The sequence below is a fragment of the Numida meleagris genome, chromosome 4, assembly GCF_002078875.1.
Source record: "Numida meleagris isolate 19003 breed g44 Domestic line chromosome 4, NumMel1.0, whole genome shotgun sequence".
NCBI lineage: Eukaryota > Metazoa > Chordata > Aves > Galliformes > Numididae > Numida > Numida meleagris.
In genome coordinates, this window is record NC_034412.1 from 73,076,251 (window position 1) to 73,102,710 (window position 26,460).

Genomic DNA, 26,460 nt, shown 5'->3' on the forward strand with positions numbered 1-26,460 from the left:
CTCTTAAACCATCACATTCAGATGGGAACAGGAGGGAACAGGAACTTGATGGAGTCATGAGTTTAAAATACTATTGAAGAGACTCATTTTTATCACTGCAAGTACATAACTTGCTAGATGCTAGAGTGAATCTTGGCCATTATTCTTTTCCAGCATTAAAACATTACTCCATAGCTATTCTCAGCCATATTTAATGCTAGACTGGGACTACTGCTAACTATTTCTTAAATCAGAACATTTTATCTGTGCTTTTCTCTGATTGCAGTCAGAGATCTTGAACAGCTATGAAATGCTCCAATTCTGGGCAAAATCCTGGCAAATATTTCAAGCCTTGGTTGTTATTTGCAGTCCCTCAGCCCTGCTGGAGGGCTGTTCTGCTTGCCATCACTGCAGTTCAGCTGCCTTCCTTGACTGCAGCTGACCTCCACCCTCACTGCTTATTCATGAAGCAGAAGGCAGTGAGGTAGCACACACTCAAACCCAGGACTTCTGTGCATAGGAAACCAGACTTTATAAGTTTTCCTGCACAGTAATAGCTTTTTCTCCACTTGCTGCTTTTCTTATTAGATGCCATTGTCTAGAACCTAAAACAAAGCCTAAGCTTTAACTAGCAGCTCCTTTGTCAGGTGTAACCCACAGTGAATTTTCTGATAACTGTTTTATGAAGTAATGGGAATGTTGAGCTCTGATTGGCAGAACAGTGAACAAACAGCAGCAGCACAAAGGCAGTGTCTTGGGAAACAGGGGTTTCACAGCATGAAATCAAGATATACTGGGGAAAGAAGAAGCATTCTCATCTGTAAAGGTGCTGTAATAGGCCAGACGTGAGTTTAAATGAAAGTTTTGAAGACTGAGAGTTGGGATGTGCCTACTTTGGAGGAAGAAAAAAAATGAAGCAGGTTTATGTTGAGGCACTGCGAAGGCGGCACAGGTTTATCGAGGAATAGTTTCACAGAAGGTTGCTCTAGGCTTTTAGTAGCACAAGCAATGATGCTGCGGGCTGTGCAGCTACAACAATGATGGAACACTTTAAAATATATGGGAAGATTCATGGAGCGCTGTTCCTGAGTAGCAGTACATGATGGATTACTCAAAGCAGAAGCATGTGCACTTTCTACCTACCCTTATTTTAACAGAACTTCACAAGCACACAACAGTGGAAGGGACCTAAGAAGTAAGCTACAGTAAACAAAGGAATTAAAATCCAAGATAGAAGATATGCAGAAAAGGAAACCAGGATCTGCCATTTTATTCTTTACTCAAGCTCATTTGTAGGGTCCTCATTTGGGGAACTTCAAGTTGGGACTGTACTTATAAAACCCAGCTCATGTGTGTGTGCAGAAAGGTAAACTATTCATCTTTGTGATAGGATGCAACTGGAAATTAAATGAGTAAGTACAGACAAGGTGTTATGCAGCATCCCACAAAAACAAAGTAAGTTTTATCACTTTGGTTCTGCTTTGATGCTCTCTTTGTCTGAAATCTGGCTTAGATTTAGGAACGTATTTCTATGACACTTTCTATATTAAAAGACTTACCTCATATTACACATTAAAATATTGGAAAATAATTTCAGGCCACAAGTCCTTCTATAGCTTTGCTTACAGATTATTTTTACAATTTATTTTGTATGATATGATGTGAAGCATATATTGTTTTGCTTTCTCATGTAAAATGTGTAATTAGCACCTTAAAAATCCAATGAGATTTGATAGAAAAAGCAAAGAATTTCAAGTCTTCTCTTTTCCCTTATAAAGGAAAAAAAAGTAGAAAACATGCAAATCATCACACATTGTGAAAGAATATTTGATGGAGGTTCAGATATGCTAAAATGCAGAAAATATGAGGAAATATACAAAGTTTGGGAACAAATAAAATAACGTGTAGCAGAGTAAAATATAAAAGGAGCAAGTGAAAAACTGGCAGGTAATAATAAGAGAAAAATGTTAAGGTCTGAAAAGTAGTAATCCTGTAAAGCTAGTACTAACTCTATTAACACTAAAACTTCTGCACTGTAAGAGATATACTACTAGAAAACTGTAATCATGTGAAGACAATGAAAATGTTATTTTTAATGTGTGATTGCTAAGATCTTAGAAATAAGGATGAAAAAAGCTATAAAACAATTCAACATGGATCATGCAGATTAATAACAACAATACACATTAATCTTACTTTGTTTTTATGTATAAAACATTTATAAAATACGTGACAAAAACATTCAAGAATCAAGCATTCTTCTAGGGTATGGGTAAAGTTAGGTCCTCTTTTCCAGAATACTTTCAATTCCCTGTTTGTCATCTTGCCTTCATGTTAATATCTGTGATATACAAAAGGAATAAGTTTTAAGGCATCTAGTAACTCTTTTAACTGCAGTGAATAGCACAATAAGTGTAGCTTGCAGCAAAAATATGTATATGTGGATGCAAATTAAATAATATTAAAAATAAAATTAACTTGCTTAAGGGTTTATGTTGAGGTGTAAGAGAACTTGTTCAGACAAACATTATATTTTAAATTTAATTTTATATAAATAAATGATTTAAATGCAATTTTACATTAATAGCTATTTTGAATTACCTGTTGTGTTTAATATTCAAATTTATATCTTAAGGAAAATCAGGAGATATCTTGGACACTTAGAAGAAGAATGTTGTCCTACATTTGCGTACGCTATCATGATTCATTAAGAGGTATGAGATGCATACACACTTCATTTATTTCCTCTAGATATTTACCCTTGTTTAAAACTAGTTAAGGAATATATATAGCCTTGTTTAAACTAGTTCAGGAATATTTCTTTTTTGTCTGTAAGTATAGATATGTCAATTCTATTTTCTTGCCCCTTGTTTGTGCTAAAATTGTCATTTTACTTTATGTAATTGTACCAGAATATAAGATTAAACTTGTTTTACTACATCAGCTACATTTTAAGAGCTATCCATTTCAAGTGAAGAGCAACAATAATGTTACTTTGTAATCACAGCTTCATTATCATAGTCATGACTTTTAAAATACACACAATCAACATGATGTGTGATGAAACACAGTATTGTATCTCTCACCAAACTCAGCCACAAATTTTACCTATGATTGGTGAGCAAAACTAGACCACAAATGGTACATCTACTCCTGATCAAAACTGAGCTTTTCACAAAGCAGAGCTTTGTTTCTGTAGCCCTTAAGCAGTTGCCCTGCTATATGTTTATATGTACTTCGTTTGCAGTCACCAGTGACAGCAAACTGCTTATTGCCTGTTTCAGTTTGATTTAAAGCATGGCACACAGTATGAGTCACAGCAGGAGTGAGGATTATTTCCAGTGGATGAGGAATTAATACATTAGTGTTTCAGAGCTCTCCTGTTATTTGCAGGTGAAAAGCAGAACTCTTACTTCAAATCTAAATAATTGAAAGCAGAAAAAAAAAAAAACAGTGGTTAAATGGTGCTTGCAGTTCTTGCCTTGACATGCTCTATATCACAGCCTCTTCCACAAGCAACACTGTTTAGATTGCCCTAAAAAAAAATAAATTAGAAAGCATTCCTAATTATCTCTTTTGTTCATAGACATTCCCTGGTACTTTAACAATCGTACAGACATGAGAGACTGTTAATTATCAGCTTGATGAACTGCTCTCTCAGAAAGTTAATTAGGTCAGTCTCCTGGGTTATCGTCATTATTTTTAAAGCAAACAAACAACAACTGTTAATATATCTCTTTCTCAGGGTTTAGATTTTAGATGACGATGTCAGGCTCAGTGCTGTGCACTTTTGCTAATGATAGCACAGGGCAAATGAAGACACAAGCAATTGCAAAGCTATCAGAGGCAAGAAATCAGCTGAAGCAATGCTTGCAACTGTAATTAAACTGAGACCTGGGGTTAAAAAGAAAATTGTTACAAATGAGGCAAGAAATCGTTCATTGTCTGTTCTGTCCTCTTCTTTTTGACAGCAACATTCATAGAAGAGAACAGTCATGGAAATCTTGTCCTATTTCCAGCTGCAAAGCATTACAGCCATTAGGGCTTTTATAATGGGAAGGGCTGAGGGTTGGGATGTGTGAATAGATGAGGGAAAATAATGTAGCTGGTAATTATTCTTACCTGTTTCTGATCAGAATAATTTTTTCCCTTTCAGCATTGTTTTTTTAGCCACTTCTACTATTGTCTGATGCCCTGTAGTTTGTGATCTCTTTCTTGTGTTGAAGTTTGGCTTGGTATAGGGTGACGAAGGTCATTATTATGCATTACTTTGTTTTATTTTAACTTATGTTTTAGCATTATAACGGTTTGAATGATATAAGTGTGAGGTACCTCTGTACTGCCTAGGCTTTGACTACTTTAGGGTCCTTTTTTTGAAGTCTTTTGAAAGTCAATTGAGGCATTATTGTCCTAGTAATTCTTAGGTTGATTGCTAGGCAGTGTACATGAATTACACCCATGCTCCATAATGAAATTCATTCTGATAGCGTGTGGAACAGCCTAGCTCTGAGCATGAGGCTGGCTGATACCTATCTGCCTTCCATGCGTGGAAGGCAGCGAAGCCTGCCTACTGAGCTCAGGCTTATGGACAGTGTATGCTCTTGGGTCTCTCTTGGTGTTTTGTCTGGGTTTGCCTCACTTCTTTAGACTTTGCATGCTGGGCTAGTCCTCTTCTCTCATAGCTGCTTTAAAGGGAATTGTATTTCTATATGAGGCATCTCAAAGTTCCCTGAAGGTCTCCTGTATTTTTGTGTGTGAGTTGAATGCACTGAAAATCTGAAGGCAATGTTATTTTGCCTCATAAGGAGTATACCTTGATCTGCACCTTTCAACAGCCACCAAAAATCTGTGTGGTCTTGACGTTACAGTTTTCTGGTAAAAACAACAAAATATTTTCAGCTCCTTTGTTCTTTGTCTAAAGCATTTTAGCACATTGTATCTGAAAATATCCCAAAGTATAATTTCTGAGAGAATCAATTGCCACAAGATTGGTACTGGATATAAGAGACTGATGACTAGAAGAACTGGTATTTTTAAATAATTTAGTTCTCAAGAAATAGAATTTCTTCATAAAATGGTGAAGAGAAACATAGCAATTATTCTGAACTGCTAATAAGGCAGATTTTCTTTTTGCTTTTACAGATAAATATGATGTTCTCTTAATCTGCTTATTTTATACACTTGATAAAAAGAACGATGATAAATGCAGCAGACTTTTAAAGTTCAGCTTGCACTGCTTGTGCTGTCATGTTATCATAGATTCCTAGTGATGGACGATGCTTATAATGATATGTTCTCCCTAACAACATGTCCTCCAGAACAGTTCTTTGTTGTGACCTTGCTGAGAAAGGACATAGGAGATTTAAACCTATTTAAGGAGGAGGTTATTGCCACCTGTCAGCTGGACTGGCAAGACATCTTTATTACCAATTTCACCATTAAGAATATTAGATCTATTATTTTTTGCTGCACTTTCCTAATCTTCCAAAAGTCCTCTATAAAACGTCAGAAGAGACTCCTGAGTGGCTGCAATGATGACATCCTGCAGCCACACAATCACTCTTGCTGCTCCTTGATACAGTTTGAGGCTTTGTTAAAGTCAATGGTACGTGCCCTTACCAACAATGTTCATCCCCTCTACCCTGGCCAAGAATTTTCTATTTTTTTCCCTTTACACCTTCTTAAAAAACTTGGGTCTCCTAAAAATGCATCAAAAAGTTCAAAAGTATCTGAAGATGGGAAAAATTCTGCCTAGCAATAGAAAACAAGAGGCCCAAATATCTTAGTGTAGCTGAATGGTCATCTGATCGCAGCTGATGCATACCAGATGCGCAGAGATTTCTTTCAACAGAGAAGCACAGAAGAAAAGGGGAAGTTTTAGTCTGAAGCTAAGGAAAACTTAAACAAGAAGTCAGTGAAGCCATTTGTGGCTCAGTGGGTCAATGGCAGTAGTTCAAAGAGATAAAATGAGCTCCACAGCAATTACTAGATGATATTCAGTGGCCTATTTGTGCCATTATATGTCACTGCAGAGGCTAAAAACATCTTGACTGTGAAGTTTTATTGAAACTAAGAAATTGCACAGTAAATTATTGAACTGAACACTTAATGTTACTTTATGCAGGGTTTATGCTGTTCCACAGATAAACAAATGCTGAAATTATGCTATGCTTTGCCGCAAAACAATTGCTAAACTCTTCAAATGGGAGTAGTTCATAATATAAAATAATTCCTGTCATAATTGTGCTTTGTTCTCCTTGAACACTTTGACAATGTAATTTATCTGCTAAGTGTCAATGTCCAGGGGAAAAAAAAATAATAATGTTTTCTAATCTGTTTAGTTCTAGGGCTTAATGTGATGCTAATAATCATGCCCACAACTTGCTTAGATTTAGCAAAGACATGAATCACAGTGCACTTATATTTAGTGAATTGGGGAATCTGTAAGCGAGCTAAAGTACTTAACAGTTCCTGCTGTAAAATGGTGTAAAGAATATGGTACAGTGTTTCCAGATGCAAATCTATTACAAGCTGCACCAAGAGAAGTCAAGAGGAAATATTCACATTATTTGCATTGAAGCAAATAAGCTCTTAATGTAAGGGTGGACTAAGTAGCCACAAAGTAGATAGGGTTTAGGGAAGAAGAATGGATCAGGGCAGGAGAGCTGCTGCAGGCAGCAGAGGGAAAGTTTAGGGCTGCACTGTGTGGCCCTTGGGGAGTGACCCTGCAGCCAGTTATATACACCTGCATGAAATGTGTTTTACCTTTCCTGTGAAATAGTTAAAATAAATACATGGATGAGGTTTTTAAATTTTCTAAAAGCTATGCCAAACAGGATGCTTAAGGATTCCCTAAATCTGCTTAATTAAAATCAATTTTTACTGGATTTCTCACAGCCATATTTTATGACTGAAGCCTTAAACTGTTATTGGTTTCTGTGCTCTGTTCCTAGTACTCCAGCTTCCCCTCACCTAAAAATTGCTGGAAATAAGGTTAAAGAACCTGAGGAGTTTGTTCAGTGTGGTGCAGGTAAAATGATTTAGCTACCTAACTGATGAGTTCCTGTCTGACTTTCCAGGATGAGGAAAGGATGAGAGCTTGCTCTGTGCTCAGATCTTGGGAAAGAAACAGAGAAACTCTGATTTAGCCGATTCCTCTGCCCCAGGCAGAATTGACTGCATATAAATACTATCTACAGATGTTTGTATGAAGTGCTCTCAAAAACTGCAAGTGATAGAGATTTCACTGCTTCTACTAGGAAATCTATCACAGTGCTTAATGCTGGAAATATTTCTCTCTTGATCTCTAGCTCAAAGCTGTCTAGTTGCAGTTCATTTGCAGTTCATTATTCCTTGATTAGCCTGAGATGGATGCGGAAAACAGATTAACGTCTTCTCATGACAAGGAGCTTTTGCCTATTGCAAGACTTCTTGGTCTCCCTGTAGCTGTCTTCTCTCTAAACTAAGTAGCTGAAACTGATTCAAACCACCCCTATAGGACATTTTGTAGCCCTCTGATTATTCTTTTCCTCTGGATTGCTTTCAACCAATTGAAGGTATTCTGTGGGATGTTGACTGATCAGCAGTGCTGAGCAGAGTAAGTTGGATGCCACATACCCAACCCTTCTTTTGACTTAATGGGACACGAGTCAGTTTTTCAAGTTTGATGTTGGTAAGATGATCATATTTCTTCTTGTGTTTGGGGAGCTGATCCCCCCCCCAAGCACAAATATGAAATATCATTCTTTTTCCCCCATGAAATCATTTAACAAATATGTCATTTATATATAATAACAAATATGTTATTTTGAGTGCTTGAGCATTAATTTGAAACAAAACCAAACAAAAACACGAAACAAATTTAAGTAGAATCAAGCTGGAAAAATACCAGTATTTTATACCTGTTGAGTCCCTCCAATTTAGTTAGAGATAAAGTAGTCTAAAGAGTTGATATCTACACACCATGCTCATTTGCAATGAGGGCAACAATCTACACTACTGTTGACTTCATACAGTACAATTACTCCTTCATAATGTGTACTTTATTATGTTCTGGTATTAAAAGGGTTTTAATAGAAATGATGTCTTGCAACCGTTCTCTCAGATGGCAAATGTTGAAATGTACATATACAGAGAAACCAGATGGGGGCTATATTATTTAGAATAGTTCTTAATAAGATAAGAATTATTTGAACCAAACTGCCACCTTTTTCCATGGAAGTCTCTGTTCTTATATTTGTAAGTAAGTTCCTCTAACTAAGGCAGATGTGACCATTTTATTCTTCCCTTCTCTGGTCTATTATTTTACTTTGGATGTTAGATAAAACTTTCAGCAGAGTCATATCTTGCCTGTCACTTTCTCTTTATGAATATTCTTTCAAAACTTCCTTGAGTTTGCTGCTCTGTTTACTTCTGTCTCTATAATTCATTGCAATTTTTTATGACATTCTTTCAAATTTCAGGAAGCATCAGCACTCTTTCAATCCCTTGTTTGAAGACAGTTTGTTTGCCACTGAATTCAGATGATGTCTCTTCATCTCTGGCAATATTTCCATTACATTAATCTCTGTTGTCACTATTTCTTTCCAGGTAGACTGCTGATAGGAGTGTAATAAACTGCCATCCTAGGCATTAGCTAATCACACCTAATACAATAATATTGATGTTAGAAAGCATCTCCATTGGTGAGTCAGAGAAATCTAGAGAGATTTTCAAGACTGCAAAACATAGCTATATGCATTGTAGTTTATTTTGCTGTGTATAACAATAAACAGAATAATATTGAGTTATGCTAGGATGGATACGGATTCCTTGTTTTTCTGTTTGAACTAATGTGGCATCAGTATTTTCTGTCCTTTGTTGCCTAAAATCCTTTAGGGAGTGGAATTTCTGCAAGCATTTGGGTTAGCAGAAACTATTGCCCTTTTCTCACCTTTGTTGTGTGCTATCTGTATAAGGAGAAAAGGAAAAGTTATGGGAGTAGAGCAGTGACTTGGAGTTGCGTAAGAACAAACAAATTTAATTATGTTTGAGTGCCTTAGATCACTTTGTAACAACAGATTTTAATCTCCACTGCTAAATGCATAGTTCAGCAGGGTGACTGCAATGCTTAGCCACATCTTACCAGTGAAAGAATTCAACAAATAATCTTTTTATGCTCTACTTAAGACATAGCATGCTCTTTTTAAATATCTACAAAGTGATTATTTCTTATAGAAAATCCCAAGTAGTAAAATAAATACATGCCTCGCAGGAATAAATGAACAATAGCACTTTTTTTTAATCTTATAGGCCTGATAATTACAAAGAAATAGGTGCCTGGGCAGAAAATGCAATGAAGGAGCTGCTTGCATCCATCCTGCACTCTGAAGCTCCTGTAGGATCCTCAGGTCTTTCCGCCCTCTATCAGAATCTTGTTGGTGGGCATGTACTCTAAGTGCCCAACTACTTCCATGGTCTCTTAAAAGCCTTGAGTTCCAGGGAAGCAGATTTTTTATCCATTTGCTGTATAACATTTTTTTTCTAGAGATATTGTGCTTATTTTAGTTATAATACACACTAGAATGTGAAGAGGATGGGAAGCAAACAGAACTACCTTCCTGGGTCTGCAGTGTTCCATAAACAATAACTCTGAGAAGTGTGGCTTGCTAATGTTGAATATTTTCTCAGCTCTCAGTCTTAGTTGTTATTATGCATTCAGTGTCTCTATTCTGTCTTCCAGGCAAAGCATGCAAAAAAAAAGGTATTGGATGACCTATATAATTTACAGTAAATAATACGCAATTTGGATGCCAGAGTGAACAGACCTTGGTTTGTAGGCAGGGTATAGCTATTTTTTTTCCAAATTCAGTGTCTTGTCTGATAATATAGCTGAAAGAAAAGTGATAATTATAATGAAATAAAATAGGCATGAATAACATAAACTAGAAATACAATAGGAATATGTAAAGCAGAAACACTTCACATTGTTTTCATTCTTTAAATTTTTCCCAAAGATATAATAAACCATCAGACTTTGGCCATTTGTCTGATTTGAAAATCTTTCATTTCAACAAAAAATGAAATGTTTCCATGGAGATCAGCCAGAGATAGCCAAATGACGAACTTCTTGGCTGTACTTTCAGTTTGGTTTCTATGGTTTCCAGACAAGGAGGTGGAAAAAATGAAGTTGCTGAAGTTCTTTTTCTTTCTTTTCTTTTTTTTTGTTTTCTTGCATGTAAAAGGTTAGTATAAACCAAGTGGTGAAATTGCTACTTTGCCTTCTTGTTCCTTGAATAACCTTGTATAGGTAATATTTTACAGCTTTACCTTTGCTTTATTTATAGGGGAAAAAACTAACAACTAAGGATTAAAACTTTCTTAGTACTCTGAATAGGGAAAATATTTTTTACTTAAGTTACCCTGACTGTGCACTGCACGCTGCCAAAATGGTAACAGAATGGCTGCGCACATCTTTTTAAAGATTCAAAAGCTGAAATGAAAAAGATGTGAAGGGCTTTAGTAAAGGCAATGGTAGAAGTCTTTCTCATCAGATGGAAAATTTTAGGCGTTATAGCAGTAAGTGGGGCATTTTGTGGATTTCTGTACTAGGTAAATATAAGTCCAGTATCCAAAATGAAACTCTCTTCTTGGCATCTAAATTCTCATCTTTCCTCTCATCCAGAATCTTAAATTTAAGTGGCATGTGCTTATTTGGAAGTAGCGAATACAACCTTCCCATGCTACTTCACTGAATGTTGTGAAGGCCACACTCCTCCTCCAGTGCTTTCAAGCTTTGTTTTCTTTTCCATCATGCTTCATTTCTTTTTCCTTCCCCAAGAAAAGTGGGGATGTACTTTTTTCCACTTCTCCTTGGGTTTTTCAGGGCTAATTCCATTCTCTCTTATCAGTTCTTGTGTTTCTGAGAATCCAGCTTTTGTTTCTCTTACCATTGACTTCATTGTCTGGCTTCCATGGAGAGATAAGTTTAACAATGTAGGAAGAGCCTGAGCTTCATCTCAGAGCAGAGTAAATGATGTGATGGTATTGCTGTGTGAAAGTAGCTGAAGTGAAGATCAAGCAGAACTTGGTGACTTGTGAAGCCTGTTATATATACATACCCTGTATGTATGACTATGCAAAGTTAAATTTTCACACGGTCTCTAGGCAGAAACTGGTTAAAGAAAGCTATGTGTATCAAATTAATCACTGTGAAGATTAAAATATTTTTAAAAAATAAACTAATAAATACCTAGTTTACCAATCTAAGCCTTCAATTGAAATTCATGATTAAAGGATTGGAGAAGATGACAATGGTCAAATTACTTTTTGGTTCTAAGTTTAAAAGGGGAAGGAGAAAAGCCTTTGTATCAGAACATAGGACACATGAAAATTAATACATAAATAAAATAATACCAAAAAATAAAGGAAGGCCATAAGAAAGAAGGGGACAGACCCTTTAGCAGAGTCTCTTATGATAGGACAAGGGAAAATGGTTTCAAGCTGAAAGAGAGGAGATTTAGACTGCGTATACGAAAAATGATTTATGATAAGGGTAGTGAAGCATTGGAACAGGTTGCATAGAGAGGTGATGGAAGCTCCATCCCTGATGACATTCAAGGTCAGGACGGAGCTCTGAGCAGCCTGATCGAGCTGTAGGTGTCCCTGTTCACTGCAGGGTAGGTGGACCACATGCCCTTTAAGGGTCCCTTCCATCTTAAATAATTTTATGATTCTATGAATATTTATTTGGACATAAAATCTGTTATTTCCCTGAACCATTGAAAAGTATTTGAAATCTCTGCAGAAAGTGGATATTTGGTACTATGAAAATAACAAAACAGTTCAGTAGTTTTCACCAGCTTGACCACCAAGGGGTGTTAAAGAGTAGACATGGCTATGTGATAGGTAAAATGGGAAATATATTTTAACCCAGACTGAATGCTATAGGGAACATCTCAAAGAAAAACTATGTGAGACCTAAGACTTTATAAATAACATACAGCAACTCTGGCTTTCTAATTGAGTTGCATGGGGAAGCTAATTATCTTCAGTGGTTTGTCATTAAACACGTCTAAGTAATATAAAATGAAAACAGGAAGCTGTGACTCACCTGTATGCATGACCGATTCTTAACTGATCTATTGTAAAAAAAAAAAAAAAAAAAAAAAAAAAGTTGCATTTTGAATCTACCAGAACTAACTTTTAAATATTTATATTCCTAATTGTTCACATTTCCTTAAATTTTTGAAAATAATTTCCTAATTTCCTTCTCAATTTTACAGATTATTTTTCCTTCAGTTGGGGAATAATACATATTTAAAATCCTGTATCCCCATGTACTGCAGGACAACGACTAATATTAATGAAACATAGCAACTGAGTTATTAAAATGTATTGCATTATTACAAATGTATATTTGTTTTTACAGAGGATAAAGAAAAATATCATTTTTGTTTTGCAACACTGGGAAAATGTGATAGTTCAAATTTAATGCATAAGTAATTGTGAAATGTCAAGTTGGGAAAATTCCTTCAAAATGTTTTGTTCTCTGCCATTGTTCTTTCTACAGTTTGGAGTAAAAAATTGCCATCTCTTTGCAAAGAGTCCTTTATGAAGCTTTGTAATATCTGTTTTGCTTTAATATGGTGTTCACTTTCTGTTTTACTGTGTTTTGAAAGAGATGTGTAATTGTTGTTTATGGTAATTCAGGGCTGATATAAAGCTTTTGACCATGTTTTTCTATTGCATATTATAAAAGCTGGATTTTATTCCCAAACAGTAAACTAATTCCAGAAATGACCTTTCCTTTTCTCTATCTTTCAGGAAAAGACTGCTTTTAATCCTCCTCTGCTGTCACAGAAAGGATTGGACAATCTCTTGTTTTCAAATGTCCTTTATAGGTAATCTAAAGCTATCCATCTTCAATGCCATTAAAAAGAGCTGAGATTTAGAAACTCATTATGGGAGATATTTGTTAGTCACCTTTCCTTTTCCATTAAAAATAAAAATCTGTGGGTGCTTTTTGAGTATGGGATGACTTAATTCTTTTTTTTTTCCTGTAATATTTTAGGTGGCATACTTCTAGCCCTTAAGATATGTAATCTGTATGCAGTAACTGCCAGTGCCCTTACTAGGTGAGTGAGAAACTGCTACAGGGGAAAAATGTAGTAAAGCTATAAAATATCAAAAGCTGTCTGAGCCCCAAACCTAACCGATGAGTGTACTGGGAGAGAAACAGCCCTAGTGGAGCACTGATAATGTCCTAAAGACATTATAGTAGTCATCCTAGAAATATCAACCCAGTGGTTCAGCTTGGCTTGATGCAGCACAGCTGTGCAAGTTTGGCTTGGCTACACTGAGGAAATATTTGCAAAGTCTGAGAAAGTGAAATGTAATAAAAGATAGGTGAAAACACAATGTTGAGTATTGCTTTTGAGATGGTGATAATTGACAGCCCAGAAGATAACAGCCTAGCAACACTAAGTAACAGAGCAACAGTGGAGATAGACCCTTCCTCTGACCTGTGACTTGTCAGTCCCAGTCTCCTGTTGTATTAGCCAACAAACTACAGCTGTGTTTTGTTAAATCATGTATATCCTGCTTGCAAAGGGTCATCACTTTTGGGAAAGGTGATAAAACTACAGTAACTTTGTGAGGGAGGGTTGCAGTATCTCAAACACATGGGAGACAGTGGAAGGTGCTGTATACAGTTGTAAGCACAAACTATTGGGTTCTTGAAAGATATGCTTGTTCTTCTGACAGTGAAATGAAATGAAGAGATTGGAGTAAGGCCTGTATGGACTAGAGTGGGCAAGGCCGTCCTCCTAACATGTAGCAGTCTCTCCTTAAAATGTGCTATGCACTGTCATGAGAGCAAACAGCAGCAAGAGGATCAATAAAGCACCAGGAGTCTTAGGTGAGATGTAGTTTACTTTTACTTTAAGGAATAACCAAAGTACGTTATTGATGTCTACTTGTAATTATCACAATATGGACTTTTCAACTCTATGATATCTCTGAGTATTAAATACTGATTTGATTTTTTTTTAATTACCTGTATTACACTAGGACAGAACTTGCTAGCTCCATGCCAAACTGCGTCATAACTTGTGTAGAAAAGATCGTCTATGAAGGAAAATATTTTCTTGGAGGGTACAGTGTCCACGTTATTTAATGGACTCTGCTGTGACCTGTCATATGTCAAATGTATGAAAAGCAATTCTTTCCATCATGCTTGCCAGACATACATCCTGCAGCACCCATGACCTCCAAGGAGGAACTCATCAGGTAGATGGCCTGCTCTTCATTGTGTAATCCAGTGAGTGATGCTGCCACAGAGCTAGGAGGTGGCTGTATTCTGGCTGTGTGCAAATAATCCTGACAGGAGAAGGAGATACAGATTTCAGTGCAGCAGAAATAGATCTATGGCCACCCTCTGGCTGAAAGTGTGGGTGTTACTTCCCTCCTCTGCACATCTTTCAGTTGAGATAAAGTGGTGAACAAAAAATTAACTTAAAAAAAACATAATCCCTGTCTCCTCAGCCAAATATTTCTGTAGTAATCCCTATGGCCTAGAAGGGGAGAACACATTAGCAAGCACAAGACTCTTACCTCTGATTGGGACCCTCTGCTATCCCATAGTAATCTGAACCTCACAGGTGGGATGGTGGTTTTCACCCTCCCAGGGAAACCATTTCCACCTGGGTGTGTGATTCTGCTTTACATTTTTTAACATAGCAGAAAGGGCTTCTCAGTCTGAATTTTCTGAAGCGTGCTTTGAGATGCTTACCTGTTGTGTTTATGGGCCTCCCAACAGTAAAAAGAAGAAAAGATTCTTATGGGAAATGTGAAGTCTTGGCTTTCATGTAAAGGACTAGAAATAAGAGGCTGCAGGTAAAACATATCTCACACAGCCTCTAGCTTAAATTCAAAGACAAATTGATATAATTATCTGGTTGTGCTTAAAATCCCTAAAATGTGTTTGGGAGAGTGATCATGGTCTGCTAAGTCAGAAGAACCCCAAAATCTGGTAGATTAAAAATGTCATGGTGTGGTAAACGTAGGTTTTCCTCAAATGATTTTTTTTCTTAAACTGGGGAGAGCCTGCAGATATGCTGAGGCACTCAGTCTCACAAATGCTACCACCTATTCACCAGCCTTCACCACTAAATCCCTCCTCAGAAAGCAATACCAAATATTGTTTCTTTTTTAATTACTTATATATAGCATGATGCAGGAAAAAAAGATCTTGCAAGTGATAATCCGAATCATTTTATAATTAACACCGAACAATTAAATTCAAGATATTTAGAGACTTTTGCCTAAGTGTTTCAAATAAAGTATAGTTTTTTATTTGATGCTTTCTGCTCAGGAAATTATGTCAAAATATCCTTTGTATGATAAATTTTAATACTCTGCTTTAATAGTTTCAAAGCTCAAGTATTTACATGTATGAACAGGCATATCTAAACATAGCAGAAATTCTGTCCCAAGCAATTAAAACACAGCACCTCTTTTCCTTTGGCCATAACAGGGTTCAGTCATACTTGGTCCCATTTTGCACTTTTTGAGGTTAGTGCTTCACTTGCCTGATTTTAATAACATGTGCAATAACTTGAGTTCACACCATGTAGGACTGGAAAGAGATTTGCTGGTGCAAAGATTTCTCATTGTAAGGGCACGAGTAATTCAAAAAGAGGGATGGGGAAAAAAAAAATTGCAGGTCTGTGCTGTGTGGAAGGTTTATCTGGGAGTAAGGAGATTCCCTGAGAACAGAAAAGGGATAATTCTGAGTAGAGGAATTAGCGGAACAGAGTTGGAAGATTGGTCCAGGAAAAAACTTGGAGCCCAGGAGGGAGGGATAGAGCAATATTGCAAAATTATTGAAAGAATCATCCTCACTAGGAAAGGAGGTGTTATTGTTATTACAGGAATCCAGATTCTATCGTGTGCCTCATGTCTAAAAACACCAGCTGATCAAATTGTGTAGCAAGTTGTTATCAAGGTCTGGCTGTCCACAACTGGCAACATCTAAAACTTTTGTTTTCGTGGAGATGATGTCCTGGCCTGATTTGGCTGCTGCTTTCAGCACTTGTTACAATTTATTCTAGGATTTTATCCCATACAAATTCAGGCACAAGTAAACTTGAGTAGAAATTGTATTTTAATTTCTGTTGTTGATGCATTCTTCAAATGCGTTGGGACCTTTTAGTAAAGGGTCAACCCCACATTGCTATGCAGTACGCAGAATCCTTGCTGAACAAACCATAATAGCGGCTGTTAACATTGTGTATCTGAGCTCTCCTGGTCCTGTGTACTTATGAAGCTGCATCTTTCCTCGACACTCAGAGAGAAGGAGCTTCTTGCTGCCATCTATTGATAAGCCTGTGAAAAGGACAGGCTGAGTCAGGATGCCTCTTTGCAGCTTTCAGCCACTAATCCTGGCCCAAATTCATTGGGTGATATTGTTAATACTATACTTAAGCTTTGTTTAAAGAGGTAATGAATTGTTATCCTTACTAACCGGATAAACAAATGAACTGATATTGAAAGACAAATAAGACCTCATCATAACCAGGTTAAGACTGTAGGTTAAGTTCAGGCACTCCAGAGGTGCAGAGAGAAGGTGAAGGCAAGTCTGGGGCTTCAGACAGAATTAAATTCATAGTAAACTGTAATAAAATAGCTGATACAGAGATCATAGAGCTTGTAAAGCATTGGTTATTATATAGTTTGAGAGAAGAAGATTGTGAAGGCTCAGCTGGAGCAAATGAGGAGTATTGTATGTAAAAGACAAGGAGCAGCCAGGTGCAATGCTGAGCAAGTAACAGGCACCAATTTGTGAATGCGCTTCACCGATGAGCTTACATGGAGCTTGTAGGATCATGCTAGGGTCTGAGATGTCCCTGACCATTGTTGCTGCCCAGGGTGTTTCCAGGAAGTGGGAGGGACCATGGGACCAGAGGTATTTAATATTAAATAGTCACATCAGTAGATAGGGAAACTGAATCAAAAGACTCCTACCACTTAAATTAAGGATGCATATGCTTCATTTACTGTGTAAATGCTTCTGTGATTTGATGGGGTTTATTTCTCTGTATTGATGTCAAATTTATTTTTCGTATATCTTTTGTTTCATACAGTGACTTCATATGCAGAAAGATACTGCTTGCAGGAGGTTTTTGACACTTTTTTTCCTTACTTTTCATGGACTGTCTAAAAAATGTTTTCTCCTTTGTGTAAGGAAGAATCTACAGAATTTTTGAACCTTACTATGTTTTTTGTGAAGAGGATCTTTCTGTGAAAGGTATTTAAATAGGATATGTGAATTTCTTGCTATTAAGTTAATACCCATGTGAAAGTACTAAAACTATCAAGATAATAATATAGAACTGCTAAAAGGCAAAATTGTAGCTTAAAAAATATCTGAAAGTAGCATTCTGTGTAGTTCAGCCCACTACAGTTATCTCTCTAGCAGATATTTTTAGTATTTTTTAAATTATATGTAATTAAAATATCCTCAGTAACTGCAGAGTACATCTGGTGAAGGAGAACGTTAATGTCAGTTTAATTCCTGCGCACATCATTAGGGTAGAGAAATACTAGCTATCACACAGATTGTTACCATACTGTATTTATTATCAACAGAGAATACATGTAGGAAAAAGGTTCTTTTTTCAAAAATAATCTACAGTTTATTTCTACTAAATTATAGTTAATAAAAGCATTAGCATCTATGGTCTCCTGATTTTTCAGCCAGATTGTATTATCCCTCAGAGTCTGTGATCACTTCAGCAGGCGACTCTTGTCCTATTACCTATATATCCAGCTGAAAAAGTAAAGGTGGAGTACAGAGAAGAGATGCTCCCTTTTACCAACTTCTTAAGCATCACCACAGGTGTCTCCAGCCAGCAAGAGAATAGAAGCTGTGGTTCACCCAGGTTGTGGTCAGATGCGGCATCTTCTTTCTCTACCACTACCTGAAAGGAGATTGTGGCAAGGTGGAGATGAGTCTCTTTTCCCAAGTAACAGTGATAGAATGAGAAGTAATGGCTTTAAGTTGTGCCAGGGGAGGTTTGGGTCAGATACTGGGAAAAATTACTTCTCAGAGAGAGTGGTGAGGTATTGGAACAGATCTCCCAGAGAAATGGTGGAGTCACCATCCCTGGAGGCATCCAGGAAACGTGTAGATGTGGCACTGAGGGACATGGTCTAGTGGACATAGTGGTGATAGGCTGATGGTTGGACTAGAGGGTCTTAGAGGTCTTTTCCAACCTTGATGATTCTATGACTATATGATTCTGTCTCGCCCTTGCACCTGGGAGAGCAAAGATAAGGTTATGAATGCAGCTTCATTTTTTGACTTGAGCTTTCATTTAAAAAAAAAAAAAATCTTGTGTGAATTTCAAAAGATGGATTTTTCAGGTTGTGGCTGCCTCAGTGGACCCCTCAGGTGCTCATTTGCTGGCTGCCCTCACACCTGTATTCACCACCCACAAGTTCTTGCTGCTGGTGATTTGGCCCACTCTCTTGCACCAAAGCTGGTGTTGAGGCATGAAATGTCCTGTCTGCTAGGCTGCATCTAACCAGGTAAAATGAGAAAAGTACTGCTGAGGTATCTCCTTCTTGGCTTTTTCAGCCAAGACAGCATTAAATCATCCTTGACCTCTTGCTTCCCACTCTCTGATCACAATGTCACCTCTACCATCTGGCCTCAGAAATTTTCATAGCTCTTCATTCAAGTAAAGCATTCATTTCAGTTGAGCCCGTTTGATTCTAACTAGACAGAGCAAGTGGGCAGCTGTACAATAACAAAGAGAGGAGAGATCAATATTAAGATTGCTTTTTTTCATGGCTCTTCTCATTTTAAACTCCACTAAACTCCTTCCTGAAGATTAAATTTTCCTGGAAAGATGGGAAAAATAATGAAAGTGAGAAAAAGTGCATATGTAAAATATGCTGTAGGGGATGTGAGCAACCGCTTAAAAGACCGGCAACCCCTTTGTCAAGTGCAACTGAATGGGAAGATTTTGCTGGGAGAGGATCAAGACTCAGGGAGAGAGTATCACAGTAAGAATGCCCCTTTTTTTTCTTCTTTTTTTCATGGCACATCTTGCACTGACAATCTACATCTGAGTTTGAAGAGCAACATCAAGACTACAATGTGTGATGCAGTATATGTTCTTGCTAATGTCTACACTCCCTTCACACTTGGTATTGATGAGGTCACTGAAGGAACTCAATGTTCAGTTCTGAAGTCTATAATTTACAAAATAAAAATTATTGGAAAAGATTAAGTGCAGAAATAGTGAAAGAGTGAAAAGTAGGCCTTCAGAGTATGTTATTGAAGCAGGTCAGGCTATTTAAAATTATCAGAGAGAAATTTAAGGGTTGAGCAGTCTATCTGTAACAGTGAGAACTAACTTTGATAAGAGATGTTCAGTATCTGACTCATGAAAGTAGAAATATTTGGACTTTAAATAAGTGAAGATCCTTATTTAAAAAGTAGCTATCTATTACAACAAATTGCCAGAGAGTAGGCTAGGTTCATCAGCTCTGAAAGGTCTGTAATATCACTGACACTTTTTTAAACAAGTTAGGTTTTTTCTTTCATCTCTTTCTTAAACTTTTTTAAAGTATTAATATTACCAGTTATCAGTTAGTATTATTAGGTCAGTTTTAAAATGGTTAAACAATTCTTTTGCAGATGGATGCTGGCTTTTTTAAGATATGTGATAGAAAACAGTATTTCTAGTGCACAGAATCAAGTGAGGTCATACAGACCTACTGTTCTCTGTCTGCTGAATTTACAGAAACTTCTGATGGCTTTCTCTTTCATTTAATATATGTATATATTTATGATAAGTACCATATGGCTCAACCATAGGAGAATCACATTACTGGAATCTGATTACAACAGTACTATGGATGTTACATATAAACTAACCAGAGGTGTTTTATATCATAGCAGTAGTATTTGACGCTTCTCTTGTTGTTCATGTGATCTTCATTTATATTTACAGTTTCTAAGTAACCCACACATAATAATGATTTTATCTTGCATAACCTGTAACACATGAAGAGGGTGATCATCAATGTGTGACAGGCTATTCCAGATGATACAACTTGTTGTCTTATGAATTTTATCTGAAGTCAATGCAGGGAGCAGAGGGCAGGTCATAAAAATGCACATTCGATGCTGCTAATGCAGTGAAGGTGTAATTACTTTCACCTTTGAAGTGTTCTTAATCCATCTTTTTCTTAGGAAATTCTTTTAATAATCAGAATGAAGAGGCATTTCTTCCTCTCTCCCTTCTGCAGTGCCCATAAGATGGAATGGCAAGCAGGCAAATACCATTTCATTTTGCTCTGAGCAAAATAAGTAATTGTTCTCCCTCTTACAGGTAACCTTAAACTCTTGAAACTATGAATCATAGTACAACACTTTGTCCATCTGTTTATTCAAAAATAAACTTGTTTGAAATCAGGTTGCCAAGCAATACAAAATCTACAAAAGATCCTTTCAGAATCCTTTAAGTTCCTTTAGAGAGAGTACAATTGTGTTTACAGCTAAGAGTGTGGATTCCCTTTTGGTTCCACTAGGAGAAAGCAGATTACCTATTAATTTCCTTAATAAGTTGGCTTTCTCAGTGAAATAAAATTATCAAAATCTAAATACATGAGCAACTGCCCTTCAGGAGTTACACCCATGAAATTATTTGGAAAGTTTCTCAAAACAGAATGTAAAGAAAATTTCAAGATAAAACCAGGAATTTTATGAATGAAATAATCACTTTGGGTACAATGTTGAAGTCTACTGATTATATACTTCTAGGAAATAACACATTATGTATTTAATACTGACTCCCTGATTACTGTTTACCGTATATACAAAATATGAAGAATGAATGTTGTCAAACATGACAACCAAAAGATAAGAGTTTAACTCAGCAAAGCACATTATGCTACATCATTATTTAAGTAGGAGAGCTCACAGTATTTTGCTTAATTTGTATGTGCAAACAACCATGGCTCTTGTTCCAAATCAAAATATGTAGGATTAGGTGAGTGATATAAACATCCTAGAAAGTATGTCTGAATTATTTTAAGGTTAGTAATAAGCCGTTTACAGTCCACAATCACTGGTGGGGATTCATATGGGTGGTTCTAAGAAATTTTTGTCGTAACAGTATCCACTTTTAATTTTCTCACTTCATTGCTTGTAGCCAGCTTAAGACTGAGGTAAAGGCTTTGAAATGTTTCCCAAATCATTCTTAGGTCACTTTCACATAGTTTAAAACAGCTGTAAAATGTGATTATGAGTGGAATTGTTAATCCATTGTTCAACTCCAGTGTCAACGGTTTATGGGCAGGTTCAGCCCAGTTCCGTGACTAATGGGGCAGGGGAACCCATGGACCCATTCCCCGGGAAAGGGGAAATGGTAGGGAGATGGGCCTAAAAACAAAACAGCGGCAATGATCTGAGGAGAAACAAACTAATTTACTAAATAAGATATTGGAATACAAGATAACACAATACAATACAATATAATTAAAATTGAAGCTAATAAATCAAAATAAAATGAGAGAGTGTGTCCAAAAACCAAAAGGCCTTACCCTTATGCTGGTGGCGAGATGGCTAGGGAGAGAGATGCTGCCGGGACGAGCAGGAGGGAAGTGAGAGCAAAAAAGGGAACGTCTCGTGATATGTGAACAGTGTTTATCTTTCCCTCTGGACAGAAAATGTTAACAGAACAGCGAAGTCCTCTGGGAGATATAGTTCTTCTTCTCTTCCGAGAACCAGGTACCCAGAACCATCCTTAATCCAAGGAACTGGAGCATTAACTCTTTAACTCCCGGTGAAGTACACGATGTTATGATGTGGAATACCGATAACCAAAAATCATAAAACCATGACAGCAGCCACTAACAAACTCTTTTTTTTTTTTTTTAAATGAAGATTTCCCTGTGTGAATCAAAAAGTTGATTGATTTATACAGCTAAATACCTTCTGGTAAGAAAAAATGAAGCATTCACTTGCACAGAATTTGTTGTTTCTATTTTTTTATATACATATCTTTTCAGATCTGCTTTCTGTTCAGCTTTTGTAGTTTTGCTTTCTCCAAATGCCAGTGCTTAGTGCTAGGTCTGGTAGCCTTTCATGGCATGTAAGTATCACATTAGAAATAAATGCTTGCTGTGGAATAGCAATGCCAGGAAGGTACAGATACGAGTGGCTCAGATAAGAGGTATAGGCAGGCACGGCATTTGTACCTGTTGAGAGTTTAGCAACTTAACAACTTGCCTCTTCTTCACATGCTATGGCTTTACAATAAACTTTTGTCACAAACTACTTCGTTACATGCCCTAAAAGTAGAAATTTTTCTCCATGATAATACTTCCTTTTGTTGATACTTTATTCTAGAAAGTAGAAGTAAAGTGAAGTACAAAAATTGAGCATAGCAATATTAGGCAGCCAAATAATCCACTAGTGGTGATAGTACAAAGTTTTTTTAAAAACCTTTATTTATAGCTACTTATGCTGATAGTTGCCTTGATAGAACATCATTTCTTTACATGTGAATGTCAGATCTGTCTCAATAAATTCAAAGTTGGTATGTCTGTCATACAGGACTCATTAAGCGCTCAAAAATTCTGAGAGAAAACTAAGCGAATTGCTCTGTATATCCTTTCTGAATATAAAGATTGACTGTATGCATACTTTTATTCATCTCTTACAGTCATGCTTACAGTAAGATATTGTGTGTGGCACTGATTAGCAAAACATCAGTATCAGAGGCTTTGCTGGTGCGTTTTAGTTGAAATGTGTACATTGTTCTGTGTTATTGGTATCCTTGTCATGAAATACTGAAGTGAAATGATCTCTGATTGCCTGATGCTGAATTAGGCCACTATTATTTTGTGTCAGGTGATGCTGTTGCTTTTTGATATTTTATTTTTTTTCTCAATCTGACAAAAACAAGGAAAATCCGAGTTAGGGAACTCTGTATGTCTTTCTTGTAGGGACTGGACTGAAGTAGTCCAACAGACGTGAATGCATTTGTGTTGACACTCCTGGGCATTGGCTGGTTTTCCAGGCTTTTCCAGGTCGTTGGCTTTGCCATTAGAAAAGAGTAGCGTTAACACTGTGAATTTTTAAAGGACTGACTAAAAGATATATGAAAATGAAATGGGGAAAGGAAGTGACACTGAGTAACAATCCATTTCATTAAATTCATTAAATGAGTTGTGCTGTATTATATTTAAATATATATTATTTATATATATATATATAATATTTATTATATATATTTAAATACATGCATAAAGAATGGGAAGCAAATAATTAATGCAATGGCCCATATAGTAAATATGAAATGTGTAGATAGCTAATGAATTTGTTCAGAGGAATAATTAGATATCATTGATTACTTTGTTTAAAAGCCACCCAAACATTCTCTAATTCATCTGAGGAATAAAAGAGCCTGCAACAGAACCATAACTGTAATTAAACATTGATTATAAATAATAATACAGAGAGAAAAAATATACAATAGCTTATACTATTCTGATGTTGGCAGATCTCTCCATCATACATGCTGTGATACGTAAATTACCAACTGTAGTAAAGAAAACTGAGGCATTATCTATTATCATTATGCATTTTTAAACCTATTGGTTTTGACAGCACATATATAGATCTTCTAAAAGAACTCAATGAGTGTATTTCTTATTCTAAACTACATTTTTTCAGCTACAAACCCACATGGATGTTAAAACATTTTAACTAGTTAATATTTAGATACAAAGAAACAAAAATCAACAACACAAAAACCTGCAATGTTCAGTAATACCTGCGACCTGAGCATGAGGAAAAATAGTTGCTGAGAATGTTATCCCAATCTCCAGTGGGCCTCCAGGACAGAAAATATTCCCTTCTTTTCCTCTCCCACCTCCATCAAAATCCAGTTAGAAATCTTCAGTCTCAAAGACTCAGATTCCTTCATGTAAGGGTAATTCAGTGTTTCAGGAGTATTACTAGATGTAGAATACCGCTAAAATTTTTGAAACCTTGAAAAGGAGGCAAACTATTTTGTAAAGACGTTTATTTTGCTACAGGTCCTGTGAAGTAAATGTAGATTTTACTGTTAGTGGTATCTCTGTTTGAAATCTGCATTTTTCTGAATTCTATTTCCCTCTTTTTTTTAGAGGATCAACAGCTAAAAACATAGTGCATTCAGCAAGTATTTCTTTGAGTAGTGTAGAACAGTAAGCAGAACTGAATCGCTTGGTTCAATCTTCATCTTCAGATTGTTGCCTAGAAAGATCCAGAGAAATTCATGTTTTTGTGTGTTTGTTGTTTTTCTTCTGTCTGAACCTTAAAAATTTGGCCAGATGACAAAAGACTGAGAGTTCTTTGCATGGTGTACTTCCTTGTATGCTCAGGGTCACAGTGATTAGCTACCCAAACCTCAAGGGATGATTTACTTAGATTTGGCTGGCAGAGGCTTCATGTTGGAGCTAAAGGGTGTGGGTCATCTGTAGATGACTTTTGGATGCCTCACTTTTTTTTTTTCCTTAGAAATTAATTAGTCTTTTTTGTTTATTGCCTCCAAATTCTCATGATTAATCTGAGAAAAGAAAAACTAAGTCGAGTGTCAGGGCTCTGTATAGGTACATCTGCAGGAAATTTCAATGGTCCATGACAATGTTTATCCAAGTTTTGAAAATACACTCATCCCTGAAGCTCTAGATTTACTTGTACTCCACCATGGAAGTTGTAAAGAAATGATGAATTTCTACATTTCGTTGTTCAGTGTGCTATACATCAGCAGTGATCTGAATGCCAGGCTCAGTATAGATAATGTAGTAGCTTCATCTTTGCTCAAGATTTGTGAAAGAGTTTATGATTTATGAGATTTATGAAATTGGGAATTTTCTCTCTATTAATTTAATTAGTTGGCTGTTTTCCACTCTTATTTTATTACTTCTTTGTTACTTTCATTACCTATATAGACAGCTAGACTAACATTGGTAATGGTAAGAAAATTTGCTGTTCATGGGCATTCATTCCAATCCACTTGTTATATTCATAGGGAGGTGAACAGCTCTCTAGGAGTTACTGAAACAAATTCATTTATTTTCTTGACATCTTGTAGAAGAAACAATACTGAACCATCTTTGATCCTAAGTGTTCAGGTTTTACGTAGCTGACGAGCGTGTGTGGGAAGGCATTGAGAAAATATTTATTGCCTGAGAGATGAGAAAAGACAGGAAAAGCTGTCATCTGATGCAAGAGTACAGAACATGAATCATGCTTTTCTATTTTCTTTTTTTTCTTCCTTCTTAAATCTAGTAAAAAGAGAAACCATATAGACTTGTTGGTTTTGTAAAAATTGCTACAGCTTGAAGAATGTGTGAAAACACTCCAAGAGTATTTATATATTTCATTTAACACAGGATAGAATGTTATCCCAGAATAATGTCACATCAAGTACTGCTTGAGATATTTTTTTCCAGTTGGAAAAAACTGCACGCAAAAAATGATCTTCCCATCTTAAAATAAAATATATAAAAATATGTCCTTTCTCATTACTTTCACTATTCACTGAAGCCTGTTAAAGTTATGTTTTTTTTTTTCCTGTTGAAGATGGTATTTGACATACTAAATTATGCTACTGATCTTTAAATGATGTGATTAAGTGTTTTATAAAAGTAAGTCTGCCAAGTATACAAGCTACTTTACCTTGCTTGCCTGATTTGGGTACACTTTAATTTAGGTATGGCCAAGGGTAACTGCTCGACTACATAAACTCTAATTGATTGATACATGCATATATTCCTGGATCACTGATCAAGAGTAGCTAATTATCAAAAACAAACTCCTACTTAATTATCTCTAAGGGTCTAAAATGTGTTATGATGGCAGCCCTGCCCTCTGCTTTGTCTGTGATGCCTGAAAGGCTGATGGAAGAATGCTGCCGTGGGGTTGTGGTACCAGAACTGTTTTGGTAATGTTTAAACTAGGAATCTGTTACAGTCCTGTTACAGTCCTGATACAATTCTCATAGCAACATGGACCTGGCTCTTGGGCTCATTGCTGAGTAATGGTCTCTTCTCACTGGTGACAGGTGACAGGACAAGGGGAAATGGCCTCAAGTTGCGCCAGGGGAGGTTTAGGTTGGATATCAGGAAAAACTGCTTTACAGAAACGGTTGTTAAGCACTGGAACAGGCTCCCCAGGGAGGTGGTTGAGTCACCATCCCTGAATGTGTTTAAAAACCGTTTGAATGTGGTGCTCAGGGACATGATTTAGTGGTGGGTTGTTAGAGTTAGAGCAGTATGGACTTCATGATCTTGAAAGTCTTTTCCAACCTGAGCAATTTTATGATTCTATGATACTATGATTCTAATGCTGACTGTGTTAACTGACTTACTCATAAGGAAACCTCATCTTTGGCAAAATGGCTACTGTTGTGAAACTGCTAGACACTGGTGAGA

General features: G+C 36.5%; 1 long non-coding RNA gene across 4 annotated transcripts; it reads left to right on the forward strand.

The window, feature by feature from the left end:
- LOC110398372 lies at positions 2,615–17,930 on the forward strand. Of its 4 annotated transcripts, none has more exons than XR_002438355.1 (5): positions 2,615–2,693; positions 12,784–12,860; positions 13,031–13,094; positions 13,723–13,876; positions 14,029–15,237. It is a non-coding gene; the product is annotated as an uncharacterized LOC110398372 (long non-coding RNA). The 4 variants fall into 4 exon arrangements; XR_002438356.1 differs by lacking the exons at positions 2,615–2,693; positions 14,029–15,237 and adding exons at positions 4,067–4,087; positions 17,103–17,930; XR_002438353.1 differs by lacking the exon at positions 2,615–2,693 and adding an exon at positions 4,067–4,087.